The 21493-nt window shown below is 37.2% G+C and overlaps 1 protein-coding gene across 26 annotated transcripts in view; it reads left to right on the forward strand.

Moving 5' to 3' along the window:
- Positions 1-21493, forward strand: part of NRCAM (neuronal cell adhesion molecule) — a 165945-nt gene that overhangs the window by 45014 nt on the left and 99438 nt on the right. For 23 of the 26 annotated variants that reach the window (XM_074870346.1, XM_074870348.1, XM_074870353.1 and 20 more), the window contains exon 2: positions 10877-10971. The exons of the other annotated variants lie outside the window; for them this stretch is intronic. The gene's annotated coding sequence lies outside the window, so the exon portion shown is untranslated. The remainder of the gene's footprint in view (positions 1-10876; positions 10972-21493) is intronic. 26 annotated transcript variants of the gene reach the window in all.

The following is a 21493-nucleotide window of genomic DNA, read 5'->3' on the forward strand; positions in this document are numbered from 1 at the left end:
CAGATGTGAATGGCACATCAAGAGACAATACTTTGAAATCGGGAATATAATTACAAAGAAAAATATCAAATGTCCTCTTTTCATAAGCAGTACCAAATTATTCAAACGTATTTAAATCAAATGCAGTTCTGACTAGACTGCAGGAACGAATGGTTTAAAGTTTTTGAATTTTTTTTTTCTTTTTCATCTCCAGGTCAACAGTTGAAATTCCTTCCAGATCAGTAGTCATCAAAATTAATTTACTGATCAGATGACTGACAAAAAGACTTTTTAAAATTGAGACCTTAAAGGCTTAATCATACAGTATGAAAGGGCTCTGCCATAGCGGAAAACTTGCAATGCTTTAAGAACTTAAACCTGAAGGCAGTTTTGTATGTGATGAGCATAGATTGTCATGGTTTATCCTCTGAAATAGAAACCAGGCTTGAAGTGAAAGTTTGGGGAAGATGATGCTCAGAAATGCATTCATGCACAGTGTGCAACTTTTCCCTTTAAAAATGGGCAAATACATCAAAACAGCAAAATGAGGGCTTTCTACATCACAGCAACTCTGTCAAGTCTGGGTGTGCATGTGTACATGCAGGTATCATGTAGAGCTGCTCAGTTTATAATGCCCCCTTTCCCACTTTGTACTGTACAGGTTGCTAATGTAGGTAGTACCTTCAGGGTCCTACTCTGGGGCCAGCATTGTATAGCTATGAAGAGCTGTGTCATAGGAGACCAAGACAGAACCAGGAGGTGTCTCCATCTGTTTTTCTATTCCGACTCTGCTTCACTGCTGGGTGCTGGTTGTTTGAGTGAAGCTCTTAAGTTTGTAACTTACTGAGAGGATTATTAGATTTGCGCCTTTTCCAACAAACAGCTGTGACATTGCAATTATTGCTGGAGGAAAGACTTGAGATAAAATATATCCTTTTCCAAAGTAGATTCAAGCTCACATCTTTTATCTCTGAGGAAAATCCCTATTCATCATGTTTTAGGATCTTTGGACAGCAAAGACAAAGAGGCAGAAGAGAGAGGTTTTTTACTTGAATATGTTCCTCAGATATGATCTGCAGGGGGAAGAGAGTATCTTCTCTGCTGTCTCTCTGCAGAAGCTGTGCCACTGAGGGCAAAATGCTGGGGTGAACCACAGCCAGTCCTGCTCTGTGTAAAGGAGAAAGCGTTGCCATATGGCACTTTCTCTGGCTGTCATTTTAAAGAAAATCAGAGCTGTGCCAGTGCTTTGGGGAGCCTGGTCCTCTTGTGTGCTAGGCATGCACTGTGTGTACCTACTGAAAACACCCCTTTAGCAGTTTCAGGTGGGTAAACTTAGTTTCAAGCTGTCAGTCAAGATGCTGACACAATTCAAGCAGAGAGCTGCTAAATTCTTTCAAACTGTTACCAAGAAAGAATAGGAGGTAGCTAGAGAGCCTTCAAGTAAAGTTTAAGACACTGATGAATTTTGGAGCTCCTAGGTGTGATGGCAGTTGAGGTTGAACAGAGGAACATTGGGGGTGGAATGAGGCCCCGTTCCAGCCAGGTGCAATTTAGGTAGCGCAGCCTCAGGTATAGTGCGTATATCACAGGCAGAAGTTTGAACAATACATGCCTTACCAAGAAGAAGAAAACCCTCGGGCAGCTGAAGCATCACAAAAAGATTTCTTCAAACAATGACAATTTACTGGTTGGTTTTTTTTTGTTTGTTTTTTTTTGTTTGTTTGTTTGTTTTTTTTCCCCAGCCCCTTGAGTATGGATTGAAAACTGTATATGCCAGAATCTTGATTCTGTGTTTTTGGTTTTTTTGTTTGCTTGTTTGGATGGTTGGGTGTTTTTTTGGTTTTGTTTTCCTGTTTGGTTGGTTTTGTTTTTTACCAGAATCAAGATTCTAATCTCCCTTTGTAGCTGTAATCTTCTTCCTTTTATCTTCTTCCCTTTCTCCCTCAGGCTTGATTCTGTTCAGTCTCTTTTTGTGTAGTTGATGTAAATTCATTTAGACTATGCACTAGATGTATTTACTGAAACTAAAAACCTCCTAACTTCTTCCGTAGCTATCTATAGGCAGTGCAACATCAGCAAATCTGTTTTATTCCTGAAGCTGTAATTGGTTGTATAGCTCCTGATAATTCTCCTCATCCTGGGGTTAGGAAGTCTACATTATCTACACTTACACTGCATCTCTTTGCCCCATGTATTTAAACTGCTTTAGGCGTCCAGCAGTCAAGGACACTCATTGCACACAAAGAGGAAGGGCAAAGCGTTTGTTCCTTTATGAAAAAGGTTGGAGAACAGTACTAGAGAAAATCTTAGTATAGTTAAAGTTAATACTGTGAATCTTATTGTGGAGCATCCTCATCAAAAAGTAACACAAAGGCAGAAAGAAAGCCCATATACTTGAATGTATGGCAATACTAAGCTGTATGTGCTATAGCTAGTGAAATAATAAAGTGAATGAACCTTGAGTTATTTGAAGAAGAGTCTTCTCAGTCTGCCGTGCTGGAGCCGCTTCTAGGAATCCTTACTCTCCTTGACAACTTCTCTGTGTGATAAACAGCTTATGTGTGGGAACAGTCTCTCCCTGTAAGAGATTCAGAGAAATAGAACTAGTATGAGTCTGCATCCCCAAAGTGTTTGAGAAGTGATTTTCTGTAGCTGGCAGAAAGCCAGCTTTGACTGGTACAATGAACATCAAGCAAATGTAGAGAGGAGACAGAATTCTAAGAAGGATAATCAGGTCATATATGCTACAATGAATTTGGAAAAAAATAATAGGTTATTTAGGTCTAGTTTAAAATTACTTAACCTGCTTTGACTACTATAAACTGCTGGTAACTGTAGTAAGGAATAATTTGATATGTTATGGTATAGAACATCCTTATGTAAGTTTGTAGGGAAAAAAAAGGAATAAATTAATACTGAGGAGGTGACAGCATTTAATGGGTTTAATTCAAGTAAGTCCATGAAATTTCAGTGGTAACAGCTAAAACCCGTAGAAGTGTGGTTATGATGATGTTTTAAAGTAAATACATTTTAAAATCCTCAGAGGATTCTGATCTTCACAATTTTCACTTCATAATAGCACTTAACTTAGTAGCTACTCTTTAAAATTTACCTCCCAACCCAAATATTTGGAATGACTTTTTGGGAGGAGGATAACAGATGACAGCTTCACAGGCATAGCAAGATATATGACTATGTTTTTGAATGTCATCTGCACTTCAAAGTCTTTTCAGACTCCTTAATCGTAAAGCCATTTTTCACAAAGAAACTGGAAACTATATGGATCTTACTTTTGCATGCAAAACTATTATCCCAGAAAACTTTGATGGTGAAGTAAAGGAAATTGAAGCTGGAAAATTAAAAAATTCAGTTTGCTGTGCAAAAAATATAAAAAATAATGATAGATGACTCTATCAAAATATGCTAAATTACTAAATTAATAGACTAAATGGAAGTAATGATATACCCAGTCATACCTTTCAATGGATAAGTCTTTACTCTGAAAAGAGTAATATTTACATGACTTCAGTTGTAACTGTTAGGCATACAGAAGTTTTTAAAACATTCAGTGTCTAAAAGAACAGGTGAAACAACCAGCCCATTTTATTATACTACTATGAGAGTGAGCCTCCTATCTTCTTTACTGTGCTGACCTAACTGCACAAGCATCTTTTATCTTGGGTTTATGTTTTCCTGTGCCCCATCCCTGGGTATTTGTGAACCATGCTCTTTCTAGAGTTACAGATCCCGTAAGTGTTTGCCCAGTCTGACCTACCATAGTCTGAGGCCACCATCTGGGGTTAAACTCTACAACGAGGTTAGCTGTTGAGCTGCTTGAAGATATCAGCTGAGTATTGCTCTAGCTAAATTTTGATGGTTTGCACTAGCTAAATGAAGATGACTTTGACGTTGGAAGGCATGAATAATTTGTGGCTTTTCCCGAGTATCATCATAGGTCTGGAAAGAGTTGAGGACATTCAGAAAGCCAAAAATGCACGGGAAAAAGAGATGGATGAATAAGCAGTGTCATCAGGCAATTGCTAGATAGTTTTCAGAATCTGTTTTTCATCTGTTCTAATGAGCAGATCTCAAAGTAAAGAATTGTGCACTACATGTGCACATCACAGTTATTTTTCAGCTTAAACAGTTCAGTAGGTTAAAAAGTAGTTTTGTTAATTGTAAATTGTGCACTAAGAGATTCCTAATGGTTATATTACTTTAAAGGCTTCCTGAGGCTAAAACAGTAATAAGATTTAAAACAAGATGCCATGAGTAATATGATTACAAAAAAAAAGTGCATATCTGAACATTTTCAGAGGCAGACATGATTATTTCTGTTGAATAAAAAAAAGCTGCTATGACTGAAAAACTTCTCCTAATAAAAATGTATTGGGAGGTAAGAGAACCAGATCAAGAGCTTCTTTTTAAGTCTTCATCACAAAGAGTCAGTTTTATTATGATAGCTGCCGTCCTGACAGTCAAGTGACAGATTTTACTATGGGTTTTGAGTTGTCCATTAAATACAGCACCTCCATTTTTTGAATGTTTTGAGTAGCCCACTGAGTAGCTACCAGCTGAAAAGTAGGAGTCACAGTGGGAAGCTGAAGGGGAACGGGCCTCTGAAGCATTTAGTGTTTAATGGATCTACAGCTGTAGTGAAGCAGTGTGCAGAAGTAATTCTGATTAGGCTTGGTCAGTCAGATGACAAAATTAGCCCTGCCCCTCCATCATTCAGCTCTAAAAATCAGAACAATTTCTGCTTAAACCCCGTTAAACACAAAAAATCTGTTCAATCTGTTATCTTTTAGCTAATTTCTTGTTATAGTATGCTGTCAAAGGCAGTGGGAAGCAAATGGTTAAGCTACTGTATTGGCAAAATTGCCTTTTTCATCTGGGACTTCTTTGGGAAGGAATGATCAAAACCATGAAAATAGCGATTTTGAGAATTGAGCTTTTACAAGAATTAAATGTTACTAAATACAAATAATAGTTTAATATTGTGCCACGTTTGTGGCATGGTGCGTAGCTGCTCATTTACAGTTTCATGTCAGCTGTTGTCATTAGAATATACAGTTGTAAATGTGCAATTAAAGAGCAATAACTTTGAATGGCAGAGGTTTTGCCTAATCAACACTACATTCTTTGATGGTAAATCTTCATATCAAAAATAAATCACCTGTAATTGTAAATTCTATTTTTCTGAAATTTTTACCCTTCTCAGTTAAGTCCTTTGCAGCTCTAGGAGCATGGTACATGTGTGAAGTGGGAGCTCAATTAAGATGCTCTGGTTCTATTTCAGCAAGTTTAAGAGGTCAGGTGGATGCAGTTGTTACTGAACCTCACTGGCAATCTGCTTTGAAGCAGATTCTTAAGTAGAGATTGTGTTTTTGTGAAGAAAAGCATTGTTCTAGTAAGCCTCAAGTACAGAATAGGTTTCAAAAGAGCAGATGAATTTATTGTTCTGAACTAATGCTGGTGCTAATAAATGCTGACAGAGTTCTTAGACTGCTACCTATAAAAAGCTGCAACCCCCCTAAAGTTAGAAACATTTTAACTGTAGTTACAAAAAAATAAAATCTGGATTTGTGGCAGAAGAGAAATGAAAAGTTTTGAATAGGGTTTCTTCCTCTAGGCGATGAAAAAAGCCACTGTTCTGTACCAGCGTTGCTTCAAGGTAGTTCCTTGGAGACCAAAGGTGGTCCAGAGGTTCATGTGTTGTGTGAGATTGGCGGCTTTAATACTGTGGGCAAGCACAATCAACTCTCCAAAATATTTTCATTTATTTCTCAGAATATTTAAATTTTCTTTCTTGTACTGGAAGTTCACCCCTCAGCACAAATAGTAGCTTTTGCAATGATCTGCCTCTCAGACACTGTTGATGGAGACCAGAGGGTTGCCCCACTGGCAAGTTATCAAGTAGAATGAACGTAAAGGAAAAATGAAACTAGAGCTCTAAGTTACAGAAGCAAGTCACAAGTAGTTGCTTAGGGGGAAATTGTGGATACGGGAAGATCTGGATAAAAATCTTCACTGATTTTACTGACTGCATTGTTTATGCACTGTGTATAATGGAAAGGAACTAGATATTTTATTTTTTCTTTTTGTTGATAGAAACTAATTAAACAAACAAATGGAAAAATACCGTAATACAGCGGGCATTATTTTACTAAAAGTTTCATGCAGCTAAGCAGATTTAGCTCTGCTTTTAAATAAATACAGGGAAATGTTTAACCCCTATTGTATGGTCACAAAGCCTGTGCTGATCACACAGAAGCTTGGGAGGGCTGAGGACAAAGCGACGGACTGCTGGAAACGGCTCCTCTTGTACGTGCTTCTGCACACAGTCCAGCAACAGCAGAGTTTAACAGCAGAGTTTTGTCGAGATTACAACATGAAGGGGAGCATGGTACAAATTCTTACCTCTCATTAACAAAAAGAAAGAAAAAAAAAAAAAAGCAAACAACCAAAGGGGGAAGAGGACTAGGAGGACTGTATAGCTATATGCACAAGGTAATGGCTGATTTCCCTTTTGTATTCTGATTCTTCTCAATCACTTACATAGTTGAGATTTGTGTACTTTAGTATCAGTTACTTTGATTTATTGGAATGAAGTAACACAAGGAAATGGAGATTATATCTCTGAAGAGGAGAATAAACCTCTTCTGTGTAACTTACTAAAATATTTGACTTTGGTTAACAGTCTGGGAATTGAAATCAGTGCAGTTATAATTTGTATCCATGGAGGAAGGGCATGACTTTGCAACATGTTAAAGATCAGATGTATATTCTGTTTTGATTATTAGAATATGTGCAAGATTAGTGCATTGTTCTTATGGATGTTAATATAATCTAGGCTGGACTACTTGCCTTAGGAAATGTCTTCATGAGGATGTGTGTATGAGAAATGAAAAACCTAACAGTTATTTTTGGTGTATTTCCAGGATATTCTTTTTCATTATTACTTTGTCAGAACCATCTGGGGTTGAGTACTACCAGAAATAACATAGATATGACAGAAAGATGGATCACTGCCCTCATCAACCAACAGGGTAGTTTCTCCTTTTCTGCAGGCTCCTCATCACTCCTTCCTTCTGAAAGAACAAATGACATGAGGGTGAATAATGGAGCTCTGCAGAACTGGATTGCATAAAACTGTGCTTAAATACACTAAATAAATTTTATATGTCACAATGCAAATATTTTTTCAGGTCCTCTGAAAATGTTTCGTGTTAACTAACTTTCTGCAGTACTATAAAGTAAAAGGAAACTGAATTGTGTATGTATGTATATGGATATATTATTAATTTTAGGAGAAATCTGCATATTGTCTCATTATATTGCTTCTTAAGGTTACATTAAGAACGTTTAAGTGTCTTAACCTTTTAATTAATACTTTGAATATGTTTTGTATAAAACCATTTGGCCAATCAGATTATAAAATAAAAATGGAATTTTTGTATTTCGCATTTTTTACACCTGAAATTTTTGCATAGTTATTAGAATCTATTTATTTTTCATTCTAAATTTTATTTGCCTGAAGTCTATCAACACTATTAGTAGAAAAGTTTATAAAGCAACAATACTGTGTAAATTTTAGTTCTTTCACAAATTTTTAAATTAATAAGTACTCAATAAGCATAATGTCAGGTCCGGAAAAGTAAAAAGAGTGCTTTACACTTCCACAATATGTTAGTGGCCAAACTCATACACAGAAAATCAAAAATTATGTGACCCCAAATATATCTAATAACTTTTAAACCATGTTTCATCTAATCTAAAGACTTTTTAGAACCATCTTTTTTGCCCTCCTCCTTGATTTTTCTTTCTTCCTTCTTTTTTTTTTTTTTTTAAATTCATATTACCTCACTCATGATTTTCCTGTAAGGGTACAAATGCTCTTCTCACTTTGGAAACCGGACATCTGATTATTAATGGACCCTTAGCATTGTGAATAAGAATGTAAACTTAAACCCTTAGGTTGCTTCTTTACCTCTTTATTGCATCTGAGTTGATTTTTGGATGTTCAGGTGCTCTTCTGTACACCATTTACAGAACTTCTCATGGGTATGATTTCCTTGGAGTTTCGAGCTTTTGTTAAGCTCCCTTCTAAGAGACTATCAGAGAAAATAAATAAAGTCACAGTAAAAGAACATGATCATGGACTGTAAATAGGTTAAAGCCACAGATGTCAAGAACTACAGCAAGTATTTATTTTTGAAGCAGCATGTGTGTAGTCCAGGCATCCCGTGAGACTGATATTCTGACCATTTCTTACCCAGCAGTTGAAAACAGTTTGACTGTAGTACAGGTTCTTTTCTCCCAATAAAACACTGAAAACCGTAATGCATTATAGTATGTCCCAAACCATATATATGATTACATAACCATCTTTACTTCAAAAGAGTAAGGGGAACCAAGTTGTGAGGTGTTATTCCCTTCTTTTAATGAGTGTAAGAAGTCTGGGAAAGGTTACCTGCAGTGTCAAGAGACCTATGGTTTTCTGCTGTATGTGAGGTCTGAAGCCATGTCTGGGTTTAAGATCACGCTTAACTTTTAGACATAGCCCTTGAGGCTACAGCTGCTCTTTACTGGTAATAACAGCAAGGTAGGGACAAATTCCTGTCATCAAGGTAGACTAATTGGCAAGGGCTGCTCTGCCTCTACATTTTAATATTCTAGAAAATTACTCTCTTATAAAAGACTGGCCATACTCACCCAACTTAATCTGAATTTCGCCCGAGTACTGTGATGTTCCTGTAGCCCTAATACACTACTAGTTGGTGGTTTTATTTCAGAGTATCCAAAATAGCGAGAGCTGTATTGCAACCCATCAAAGTGATGATTTTGCAGCCTAATACTGCGAGTCCGTGGCATGTGCTCTGGAGTGTTGCGTGGAGGCAGGTAGAACATACAGCTGAGGATGCAGTGCCTTGCATGGGAGAATTGCAGGACTGTCTAGAGTGGAGAACCAAAATTTACACAGTCTTACCTATACTGCCCTTTGGAAGGGTCCCTTGGGCTGGAATGTTCCCTAAAATGTGCTCTGGTTTTGTCTTGAAGACGGTGTGTTGGTGGACTGAACCAGCCAGGAAACAGCATGAATGGCAAGGTAGATGTAGCCATTACCTTTATATAATAGAATATGTGTGATCATTGTTGTACTCAAGTGTTTTGGTCAATTAGGGGTTGCATGCATGTAGCAGTTCTGAATGCAAGTTCTGTGTTGACTTTGGCTCATCAAGGTCCTGTTGGTTTGCAGGCAGCTATTCCAGTTGAATATAAAGGCAGGGGGTAGGAGGGGTTTTGAGTGCCTGAATAATGATGAAGGCAATGAAATGAATTACCTAAGTGAATTTCACCCCAGTGAAATAAATTATATATGCCAAACTCTCAAAATTATAAAGGTAATGTATTCTTTCCAGTGCTTTATTATGTAAGAGCAACAAGTTGATTTGAAAGAGCATGATAAAGACCAATTTATGAGAAGTGCTGTTTGTTACTGGAAGAAACAGCTATAAGAGAGTTCTGATCAACAGTTAGGGTTTTGCCAGTTGGCAGACCAGTTGAATAAAAAAGCTTTAAAAGTATACTGAAAACAACTGTATGATTACATTATCAATTTGATGGAAAATTAAACTGATCTTACTGTATCACTGTTGTAAATTGAGATTTTTCAGTCTCTCCTATTTTACCTTAAAAAATAGTGCTAATATGCAGTTGTGAGTAAATGATGAACTTTAATCACTTTTCTACAGGTAGAATGTGTACTTTTATGTACAGTATATAAAATAACAGGTGCTGCAGTGGTGCTAATCTTGCTATTAACTTCATTTCATCACCAGTTCAGTGATATAAGGACTACATATGGTGGCAAGCATAGCTGAGTGTGCAGATGAACAACATGTACTGTAAAATTAAAAGACTGTAAGGGAAATCCTCATTTAGAAATTTTTTGAAGCTCACTTTCAAAATCAGTGATCCTATTTGAACCTTGCTTGCTTGAAAGTTCAACTCCACACATGCATTACCATGAAATAATAAGCAACCTCCTTCTCCCCAAAACTTCAAATCTGTTTAAAATAGGGATTTCAAGTAACAGAGTTAGAGAATAGAGGAACTAGGTGCATAACTCTTGTGAATAAATGAAGAAGGTGACAGCCGAATTAAGAACAAAACCTTTCCTGCTGTTTCCTCTTTCTTTGTGTTGTGCTTTAAATCTGGGGGAGGTGGGGTGGAGGGAGGGATTGTCTGTCCCATACCTCAACTAGAATTTAGGATATTCTCCTAAAAAGTGGGAGATCAGACAGTTTGCAAATTGACTATAAACCCAGAGCTCACTCTTTCTGGGCAAGTGCTGTGACCAAAGGTGTTTCCTGCAATAGAGGCTTGCTGTCAGCAGCTGTGACCTCTTTCAGCAGATGTCTTTTTAGAAGCATGAGCATCTGTATCCTGAAGAGCACTGAAGTGTTTGGTCCTGAGGAGGTAGAGGTACCCGGTGGGCCTTAAGTTAGGTTACTGAACATTAGAAAGATGTGGTTAGGCTTTCCTATTGACTTGTTTAAGCTTTGTAAAGCACTGAGTATTTTTCACTGATGGTACAGCAAACCTGGGTAACTGTATGAGTGGTCAGATCTGATGTGACCAGCTATATTGTTTTGGAGAGCTGAATGCAAAACATGATTTTGAAACCTAGGGAGCTTCTTTTGTTCCTAATGCTCTTACCTTTTTCTTCAGCCAAACATAGATAAATTAGTTCCTATTAAAATACCATTCCACTTGACTTAACTGGATTTAGCATTGCAGCTATATCAAGAAATATCTGATGTATTTGTTGTAGTTTAACAGTGAACATAATTATTAACTTCTAAATATTTCAGGTTGTATAATGTTTTTTCAGGCAAGGCAGTAACATAAAGACCTGTCATACAGGGAACAAGAAAGAAGGAAAAGTAAAGAGACAGACCATCTTACTCCAAAGCTATTTGTACAAAGGTAAGATAGTGGTTTTCTTCCTCAACGTTTTAATTTCCTGTGATAACTAGGGAAAAAAAAGCTACTGGCATTAAGTTTCTGCCTGTTAAGTTTCTGTCTTTCTATTCAGTTTCTATTAAGTAATATCAGGGTAGTCATATGTGTTCTGCATTTCCATGTGTGTTTGAGTTAACTGTTTGTGCTTAATACAATTTTTAAAATGTCAGCTCAGCTTTTAACTGAAGGGCTCATATCAAAGATGTTAACCAGAAAAGTAGCTAAAAGTATTTCATAGCTTCACATAATTGAAGGTAGGCTTAATCATCTCTGATGCTCCTTGCTGGAGAGAACAGGGGGACAAGTCAACTAGTAAAAAAGTGAGTCTAGAAAAATGAACTTAGAAGGAACTCGAGATATTTTTGTACTAAAAAGCTAGAAATTTTTTCTTCTAGCATAGATCACAGATTTGGTGATGGGGACATTCGGAATTCTTCGCTCTCATGGTTTAGGTCCTAAGGTTAAAATGTTGGGGTTTTTTTTAAAACAAAGGTTTTTAGAAGTTTTGAAGTAAGCTTTGATTTTTCTTTTTTTCAATTCTCCTCCAACCCCTCCCTGCTCTTGTATTTGAACTGCATAAATCTTTGAGCATAAGAACAGAGATAGCCTTCCTTGAAGTCAGTAGTAGCTGCTGAATAGCCATCTGTGGTTTAATATCTGATTTTTTTTTTTAATGAAAAATCTGATTTGGGGGTCTTGAATACAGTATTGTATACAGTCTACTAGAACAGACCTTTTCTATCTTTAGAGTGTGTAGGCGAGGATAGCTGCACAGTGTTTTATTCCTTATTTATGTGTTCAAGCAGACAGAGCATCTGAAAGCATCAATGGTATGTTTAAAACAGAGAAAGGAGAAGATGGGCACTGAGATGTTTTGACTTCTGGACTGTATTCTGGTAGTGTTAACTACAAGTAACATTTAGTGCATCCTCTCCCTGCAAAGAAGATATTTTTTTTAAGCTTTCAGGGATGTATTCTGAAATGATTCTTGTGTTAGTCACTCAAGAGTTAAATGTTACTTTGGATAAAGAGAACTGTTACTGTAAGGTTTTTAAACTAGACTGCTCTGAAAAAAAGATAACCATTGAAGACTCTGAAAGGCTTTTTGGATGGTAACCAAGTTAAGGAAGCTCTGAGGTTCTTTGGCTTTGCTGCTGGTTGCCCTCGCTCACCAGGATCCTGGCACCCCATCACCGTGCCCTCATTGCCTCCATAGCTCCAGTTCTCCTGTCAGGGAATGCCACTGTACAATAGGTCCCCTGGGTCTACTTGGATGAGTGACAACCAGCCAGCTCCAAAGTGACAAGTATTTGAATGTCTAATTGGGTCAGTGCACAGGTGCCTGCTCCTCATGAGTGAGATGTTCTAGCTTTTCTCTGTGATGTTCTCTTGGTTCCTCTCATTTTTCCTACAGCTGTAAAACTAAGCTGTCAATATATCGATGTGAGAGAACAGGCATTACGAAAGAAGAAGGGTGATTTCCCATTAGCATGTGTTGGTTAAACTATGTTTACCGCTTGAGTGCTGACTGGAGAGGAGGCAAAGAAATCCATTAAAGTGATGGATGTTTGCTGATACAAATGGGCATTGTAATAGACAATAAAGTGATTTATTTGACTGGTGAAAACAAGTACATTGTCTTAATCTCTATGTTAGGTAGTTCTCATACTGGTTAGACCTAGAGGCTTGGGCATCAGGAAGTCTGTGGGAGAGAAAAAGAACTTGTTTTCTTGTATCTGCACAATGAAGCTTTTCCTAAGTCTAATAAACAACTTTCCTTCATAGAATGCAGTCAGATATAGGCAACTGGTGTGCAAGGGAACTGTTCTATCTTACTGAAGGCTTGGTCTGTGCAGAGAAGATAAATGACGTTAAGTCTGAAGTTCATACTACTCAAATGTAGTTGCCCTCCTTTTGTCTCTTCCTCAAAGAACCACAGAATACCTCAGGTTGAAAAGGGTGTCTGGAGATCATCTAGTCCAACCCCCACTCTGCTGAAAGCAGGGTCAGCTGGAGCAGCTTGCTCTTTGGACAACTGATTCAAGTGCTCAACCACCGTTACAGTAGAAAAATCCTTTCTTTTGTTCAGATGGAATTTCATCTGTTTTCATTTGTGCCCATTGCCTCTTGCCCTGTCATGGGGCACGACCGAGAAGTGTTGTTTACCCCTGCCCCCATCAGGTATTTATATACATTGGCAAGATCTCCCTGAGCCTTTTCTTCTCCAGGCTAGAGTCTCAGCTCTTTCAGTCTCATCACATATGTCAGATGCTCCAATCCCTTAATCATCTTTGTAGTCCTTCACTGCACTCACTCTAGGATGCTTCTGTTTTTCTTGTACTGGGGAGCCCATAAGTGCACACAGCACTCCAGACATGTCTCACCACTGCTGAGTAGAGGGGAAGGATCATCTCACTTGACTTGCTGGTAACATTTTTCCTAATGCAGCCCAAGATGCTGTTGGCCTTCCTTGCTTCAAGGGTGCATTGCTGGCTCATGGTCTATTTGGAGTCCACCAGGACCCCCAGGTGTCTTCTGCAAATCTGCTTTCTAGCTGGTCATCCCCCATCCTGTACTACTGCCTGGGGTTATTCCTCCCCAGGTGTAGGACTTTGTATTTCCTTTTGTTGAACTTAATGAGATTCCTGTTGGCTTATTACTCAGCTTTTTGAGGTCCCTCTGAATGCCAGTGCAACCAGCTGGTGTACACAAACTTCTTCCAGTTTGTGTCATCGACAAACTTCTGAGGATGCACTCTGTCCCATCATCCAGATCATAAATTAAGTGGTTAAATGGTACTGGCCCCAGTATTGATCCCTGGGGTACACCAGCAGTGACTTTCCTACAGCTGGATTTCATGCTGATCACAACCCTTTGAGCCCGGCAGTTCAGCCAGATTTCAGCCGATCTCACTGTCCATTTGTCTAGTCCATACTTCATCAGTTTGTTTGTGGGGATTTTACGGGAGACAGTGTCAAGAGCCTTGCAAAAGTCAAGAAAAACAACATCTGCTGCTCTCCTGTCATCCACCAAGCCAGCTATTAGCTGGTCTGTTCTGCTCGGAGTGACTCAGTCCCAGCAGGTAATGCTGGCAAGGTTGCTCCATGAAATCAGTGTCTCCCCAGTTCAAGCTTTGTTTAAAATAGTATTGTCAGTTTTGCTTTGGCTGACTTGCATGTGTATTTCTAAAATAAGGCTTTTTTAATTGTGTATATTTAAAAGTGTGAAGAATAGTCATTTAAGCATTGTCAAGTTCAAAAGTATTCTAAGTGGTGTGAAGTCAGCAACATAGCTATTGTCAGCATTTTTTATATAGCAACTGTTTATGTTTCTACCTTGATGTCCTTACTAATAAAAACACCTGCTGATAGACATGAAAAATAAAAGCAGAAAAAGGTTTGAGACAGTGTCTTACAGCTGTTTGCTATAAGATAAACATACTGAAGAAAGGAAACTTTTAATTTGTAGGAATCAGAGGAATTATTTGTAATAATAAGAGTAGCAGAAGTACAATTTTTCAAATTTACGTTATTCCTTGTAAAATTTTGCGAAAAATGTCCTCATTCTAACAGGACTGGAATATCATGTAGTCAAATTTAGGAAACTTGACAGGAGAAATCATCTGGAAAAGAGAAGCATATTTCAGTAATGTATAGTTTCTTAATACCAGCAAAGAGAGGTTGAAAAGGGTTTCTTATTCAGGAATGTATGTGTAAGTATCTTTAAGTGACAGAAATTCCCTCTAGAAATTAGAGACATTTTTAATGGATTGGGAAATAAAAGTCTGTAGAAAGGGAGCACTGCTAGTTTCTTTGTGGAAAAGCACGAATTTATGTTAAAAATATCTCCCAAAGCTTTTATTTAGTGATAATAAACTGTTGTGTTTCATAAAGTCATTTACAGCTAAACAGTTTTAAACAGAAGTAGTTGTAACTTATTTAGAGATCACAGCCACTCTAGTTCTACTAAAGCCTTCTCAAATGTAATAAGTGTATGGTTTCTAGGATAATTATAGTGTTTGTATAAGATGTTAGGTTTTGCCCAGCTTTTTTCTCACTTTATAATCTCTGATTTCCTCATACCTAAATTGGTTAAATTAAATGGACCTCTTCCTTCAGATGTTCCTTTTTTAGCTCTCTTGCAACGTGTTTTTTTAATATGCTAAAAAAGGACAGCACATAAGGTAAATATATAATCGTCGGTTGCTCAGTTAGTGATGTCTTTTCACAAGAACTCTTGGTGATGACTTAGGATGTGTCATGCATGCTAGATGATGACTGCAAATTCGAGTCAGTTCCTGTGGTAATCATGAATACAACCAAAGATGCCATAAATGAGAATTTTATAGCTTTTTCTTCCACTTAACATCACGAGGGGAGGGAAAGAAAGAAAAAAAGGAAAAGAAACATTAAATGAGTCTTTGTTCTATTTTTTCTGTTTTTTTAAAGCTTTCTGAGCTTTCAACTTCCAGTGAGAGAAGCAACGGTGAGAGATCTTGGTAATATTTCTGAGTGCCATATTTTTCCTCCCTGCTGCTTATGCATTCACTAATATCCCAACTGACTGAAACATAGAAGGCAGCAATCACAAACGTTAAGACACAGATTTATTCTACCTCATTTTAGGTGCTTGGATACCTCAGTTAAATTAACAGCATAGTTGTTTAATCAGTGGGAATTGATCCAATTAAAAAGGAACACAATTTTTGATAGGCAATTTTAATTCTTTTTAAATTTACCTCATCTGCCTATCTGTACATCCACTCAAACACGTGCGAGTACAAAAAAGAGTTGCTGCATAAGTGCTAACAAGGAGCAGGGAGGGCAGTAGTAAGTAGAAGGGACGGGGACTAGGAGGTCACTGAGCTGCTGCAGAAACATTTGTTTGTGAAACTTCAGCCTATGAATTTCACTGCTTCTTTCAGCTGTTCTTTTTTTCTAATTATCTTAATCAAGTTAAGATTATTGTTTGTCCTTTGAAAATGTTGTTGTACCCATTCTTGCTATTGTTTATTTTTAAATATACTGTTGCTGGTATGAAGTGGACCACTTTAGGAGAAATATTTTGTTACTGTAGCTTCTTGATATTGAAACTATTGCAAAAAGCTGAAATTCTTTGAAAATCAAGTTAATGCACCTTGCTGTTACTGTACAGGTTTCTTTTATCAGAATAAAGTATTTATATGCATAATTAAAATAGCTTTTCAGTTAGCTTATATTTATTTCCAAATGTTTTGACTCTTGTAACAAAATGCATGGTTACAGGATCACAGAATGGTTGAGGTTGGAAGGCACCTCTGGAGATCATCTGGTCCAACCCACCTGCTCCAGCAGGACCACCCTGGGCTGGTTGCCTGAGACCATGTCCAGATGGCTTTTGAGTATCTCTAAGGATGGAGACTCCACAACCTCCCTGGGCAACCTGTGCCAGTGCTCAGTCACCCTCACAGTAAACAAGTTTCTTGACATTCAGAGGGGACTCCTGTGTTTCAGTTTGTTTGTGCCTGAGTGATCTTAGTATACCCAAATGATCTCAAAGCTTTGCTTTCCAGAGATCCATGACTGCGACTTTTCTGTCTTTCAAAGCTAGCTTTTAGGAGTGCTTGTAGTTCAAGAGTTTTGTTTAAAAATATTATACTGTGGAGTGTACAAACTGAGAAAGAAAACTTCATACCAGATGTTCTTGAATATTTGGGCCAGGTGCAGTAGTAAGAAAGCCTTCCCGAGCTTGGAAACACTTCACCACTCAAAATTTATTTATTGGAAACTTGGGAAGTATTCTTTTTCTGGATCAATAAGAGGAGCGACTTAAACCATTGTAAACATTGCTGAAGTCAGTTACATACTTTTAAATTGGTACAATCAAATGTCTTCTGTTATACATATGTCACTAGACAGAAATAGAAACAAAAGCCAAGATAAGGCACTCTAACACAAATGTTGTTTTCTTTTTTTAGTTGAAAGTTTCTCAATGGTTGACTACACCCTATAGCTGATCCTGCTTTAATTATAGAACAACTACTAGATTCCATCTTTTCTCTCAGTTAATATATTAACACCAGCTTGTGCATATATTTGTTTTATAAAGAAACATGGAGGGGGGGATAGGGGAGAGGTGATGAAACAGGTTACCATAAATTGTTTTTACAGATCTGACAGAGAAAAGCAAATGCTTAAGTTCACCAAACAAAACAAAAAACAAAATTTTTAAGCTCCAACTGAAGAATTTTTTTATGTGAGTGCATGTAACTTTTAGTTGTGACTTAAGTCCTCCTGAAGTTTGGAAGACAATGAGGTTTATATAGTTTTGCTAATAACTTTTCCACCCATAAAATAATGATGCCTCAGTGAAAGCTTAGATGAAACTTAAACACATGCTTTTACTTATTGCAGCTACTCTGTATGGCAAATATATATAATTTGATCTTTAAAGACTCTTCAATTTATGCAGCTAGTAGAATAATAAAATAATTTAGTTTTTGAGGTTTTCTGGTGGACCTGGAAGTCATTCAGTCCAACCCCCTGTTCAAAGCAAGGTAAACTTTAGAGAGTCAGAGCAGATTGTTCAGGGCTTTGTCCCATTCAGTTTTTAAATCTCCAAGGGTGGAGATTCTGCAGCCTCCTCGGGCAACTTAGTATGTCCTTAACTGCTCTCCTCTGAGAATTTTTTGTTTAAGTCTGATTGAATTTTTCCTTGCTGTAACTTGTGACTACCGCCTCTTGGCTTTTTGTAGGGCACCTTGAAGAAGTCTGGCTCTGTGTTTTGTGCAGCCCCCATTCCTCTGTGACTTTAGGGATTGGTATGGGGAATGTACAAAAGCCTTAGCATCCCCCAGACTTGATACTTTCTAAAATACTAAGATACTGTTGAGAAGCATTATACTTACTTGTTTAAAGTCTAATTTTACTAAATATTTTATGGAGCATGTTAACGTGTGAAATAGGCAAAGAAACATAGTACTGAAAAAGACTGCAGCATTGTACCAAGACCTTTCGTAACAAAATCCCAGAATACATCTTTTTTCCCTGGGTCTGTCATGTGGAAGGCTTGGAAATGCTGAATTTTTTATAGAGTGGTTTGCCAGCATTTAAGCTCATGCTCATATTTTTCAGGAGCATGTAGTAATAAACAAAGAAGATGAAAAAAAATTATCAAGATTTCAGAAAAACTTGTGATAGTGTATGAGACAAAAGATGAGCTTAAAAAATCATTTAGGAAAAGACCACTGGAATGGATTACAGCAGGATATAAAGGATGAAGGAAAACAGTTCAACATGGAGAGGGATAAATTGGTTTTTAAGTCACTTTTTTATTACTGTCTATAATAAAAGGAGAAAAGAAGATGCAGTTCTTTGGTTTTATTGTAAATTTATAGAAGAGTTAGTAAATGTAATGAAGAGATGTAATATTACTGGATGTTCTGGATGCATCAATGAAATGTAATGGATGTAATAAAGGCAGCAAATGTGATGCATTTTAATATCTGGAGGTCTTCAGCCTTTTTTGAAGGCTGACGTCCTTTTGCAGAGGAGTATAGATAACCCTTGATTATCTGAATATTTTTCTAGTGTTTTGCAACAGGACCATATTCTGTCTAAATGTATATGAATATTTAAGTGACTGATACAGTGTAACACTTCATTTTAATTTTGTACTATTTATTTCAACAAAATCATATTCTAAAAGTTTTAAGACAGCAGAGTCATTTGTGTGTTATTGATTGAGGTACATGTTCATCTCTGAAACAACATGTTATCAGTGTTACAAATTGTACATTAAGAGGTATCCAGAATGTATAGATTTATTTCTAAGAAGCTGGGGATGTAATGGGCTAACAAAGCTAGATCTCTGCCTAAGATAGAATAAAGACAAGTAGTGGGTTGTAACTTCCCCCTTTTTCTCCCCAGAAATACATGTGTCAGTTAGTTCCCCTATACCAGAAACATATAGTAACACCAGGGGAAGGCACAGAATGGACAGAAGGTGTACTGCTGAAAAGAATAGTAATTGCTCCACTGAATGGGCTTTAATCATGGCTTTGCTGCAGTCTTCAAATCCTGAACAATATTTTGTTCTATCTCTAGGAAAAAATATCAGTCCATTCACTAGGGTCTGAATTGCTCATGTTTCCTGAGCCTGAGTAATCTGAAGATAATCTTCTCAAATTTATAGAAGTGTTAAGAGTAACAAAGTATTTATTCCTTGTATTTATTCCTCATGCTCTGCACTGCTCCCAGCATAATGCTGTATGTACCTCACCTAGAATTAATTCCTTGCCTACACCTACTGTCTTCAGAGGACGTGGCTGGTACCTGATCTCAGGACAGTTGTCCATGTTGCTCTTTTCTTCTTTGCTTAAGGAATCTGGCCTGTTTGCACTTAAGAGGCTCAGCAGGGACAGAGAAGAAGCAGCTTTAGTATCTCTTGCTCCCTTTTGTCATAAGAAGGAGCACTATTGGTGTACACTAACTGCTTCTCTGCTGCCTGTATTACGTGTGCCTCTGCAAGCAGGTCAGATCAAATTTTAACATAACAATTTAACTTTAGTAGGGTTCTCATAACTTAGTCTACTTTTCTGAAATATGATTTACAAAAATGAGAAATCTAGTCCCAGCAACACAGATTCTGTCTGTGGAGGGAAGGCTGGACAGATAAGTAATGTTCAGCTTTTTGCTACAGACAGGTGAACGTGAGCTGTTCAGGCATTGTTTCGTATTTGTGTATTGTGATCAGTAACCCCGACCCTTTCCTTGGCTGCTGCTTCTGGTAGAAAGCTGGTTTTTCTACTTCCAGATTCTAATTTCATTTTTTACTGGCAAGGGTTCCTTTCTCTCTTTCCTTGTACAGTCTCTCAAATATCTGTGTTACTTGCAGTAGATAGTTTACTTTCCCTCATTTGAAGCCTGGCCTGAGACATTCTTGGAGCTTTTTATCTCTTGCTACCCCATGGTGCTGCATATGATGATACAAGAATCTGACTGAGGATACATATGTAGGAAAGTAGTCAGAGCTGTTTATAAATTGAAGATTAAGATTAAAAATAAGTCTAGCAGCAGACCACAGACTGTTTTCTAATATATGGGTGCCAGGTTTCTTTATTAATGTTTGTTGGTTTTTGTTGGTTTTTTTTTTTTTTCAAATGAAATACTCATTTTTAGTTCTTTGAATATTTTAAAAAGTATATTTTAGGAATCTCATTTTGTATTTCAAGAAATGCAATGTCTTTCATTTCTGACCCATGCTATATTACATATGAGTTCTGGTATAGTATGTAGACACGTAGATTTCGTATAAACAAGAAGTGGTAATGTGTTCAATGTGTATGGTTCTGCTTTCCATTCAAGACAAGTCTAACACAGAGTTTCTTCTTAATGGACTTTATGCCTGCGAGGGAGAGAGAGATGCCAAAGGTTTTTCCTGTAAGAAAATTGGCAGTTTGTTAAATCTCTTTACTGTGAACAGCGCCCATTTTACTGTGCATGTGTGTGTGAAAGAGAGATGCAATCTTGAAACCACAAGATTTCTTTGAATATAAGATAGTTTTTCCTTTGTGGGTACCAGTGGAAAATCAAAAACCGAATCAGTAATGGATCAGAGAACCTCCCTGACTTTCATGTTATTTCTGTGTGTCTCTTCCTGTCTCTCTTCCTTCCTGACTGGCTTTACCAGATGTAAAAGGTGCTTCTTGCTTGCTTGTAGGCCTACAAAGTGTCCTTTGGGTGAATAGATGCTGTACATATTTTATAATTCTCAGCAGATATCAGCCTGTCCTATTCCTGAAATGAGACCATTTCAGAGCCATTTTTTAATCCTGTTTGACCTTGGGTATATACTTCCAAATCTCATTGATATCACATCATCAGACATGATCAAAAGCTTACCAAACCAAATTAAAAAATATAACTTCCAAACTTAAGTTGCACTGCTTAGTTTTACTCTCAGAAACCTAAGCAGATGTAGTACAGAATCCCAGGATTAAAAGTGGATGTGTCCTAATGGGCCATCAGGTTGTGTAACTGTTACGTTAGTGTCAGTCCACTTCTTGGTGGAAGACTAAGTGAGAATTTGGTAACAATTTGAACTTTAAAATAAAAGTTAAAATACAATTCAGTATTTTTTTGTTGTTGTTTTAATGCAGCTTTCAATAGTGTCATAATTTTTAAGGTACTTTTAAGATACTTTTTTTCAGGCTATGACTTAAGAGATCCTCTTCTTGATCTCTGTTCTCCTTTATCCTATCCTTCTAGTGAAGTGGGAAAAGCAGTAGAAAATAAATTCTATGAAGATCCTGAAATAAAATATAAGAAATAACTGTTGAGCTATGGAAGTAATATCTTTAGTGTGAATTTGTATGCGAAAAGCATATCTTTAATTAAAAATTAAATAATGCAGTTAAGCTTAACCCTTCGTGATAATGTATTCCAACACCCTTAACAGGTCTCGGTAGCTAGTGTTTACAAATCTTGATTTTTCTGAATTGGCAATT

Source organism: Strix uralensis, chromosome 5, assembly GCF_047716275.1.
Source record: "Strix uralensis isolate ZFMK-TIS-50842 chromosome 5, bStrUra1, whole genome shotgun sequence".
NCBI classification, from domain to species: domain Eukaryota; kingdom Metazoa; phylum Chordata; class Aves; order Strigiformes; family Strigidae; genus Strix; species Strix uralensis.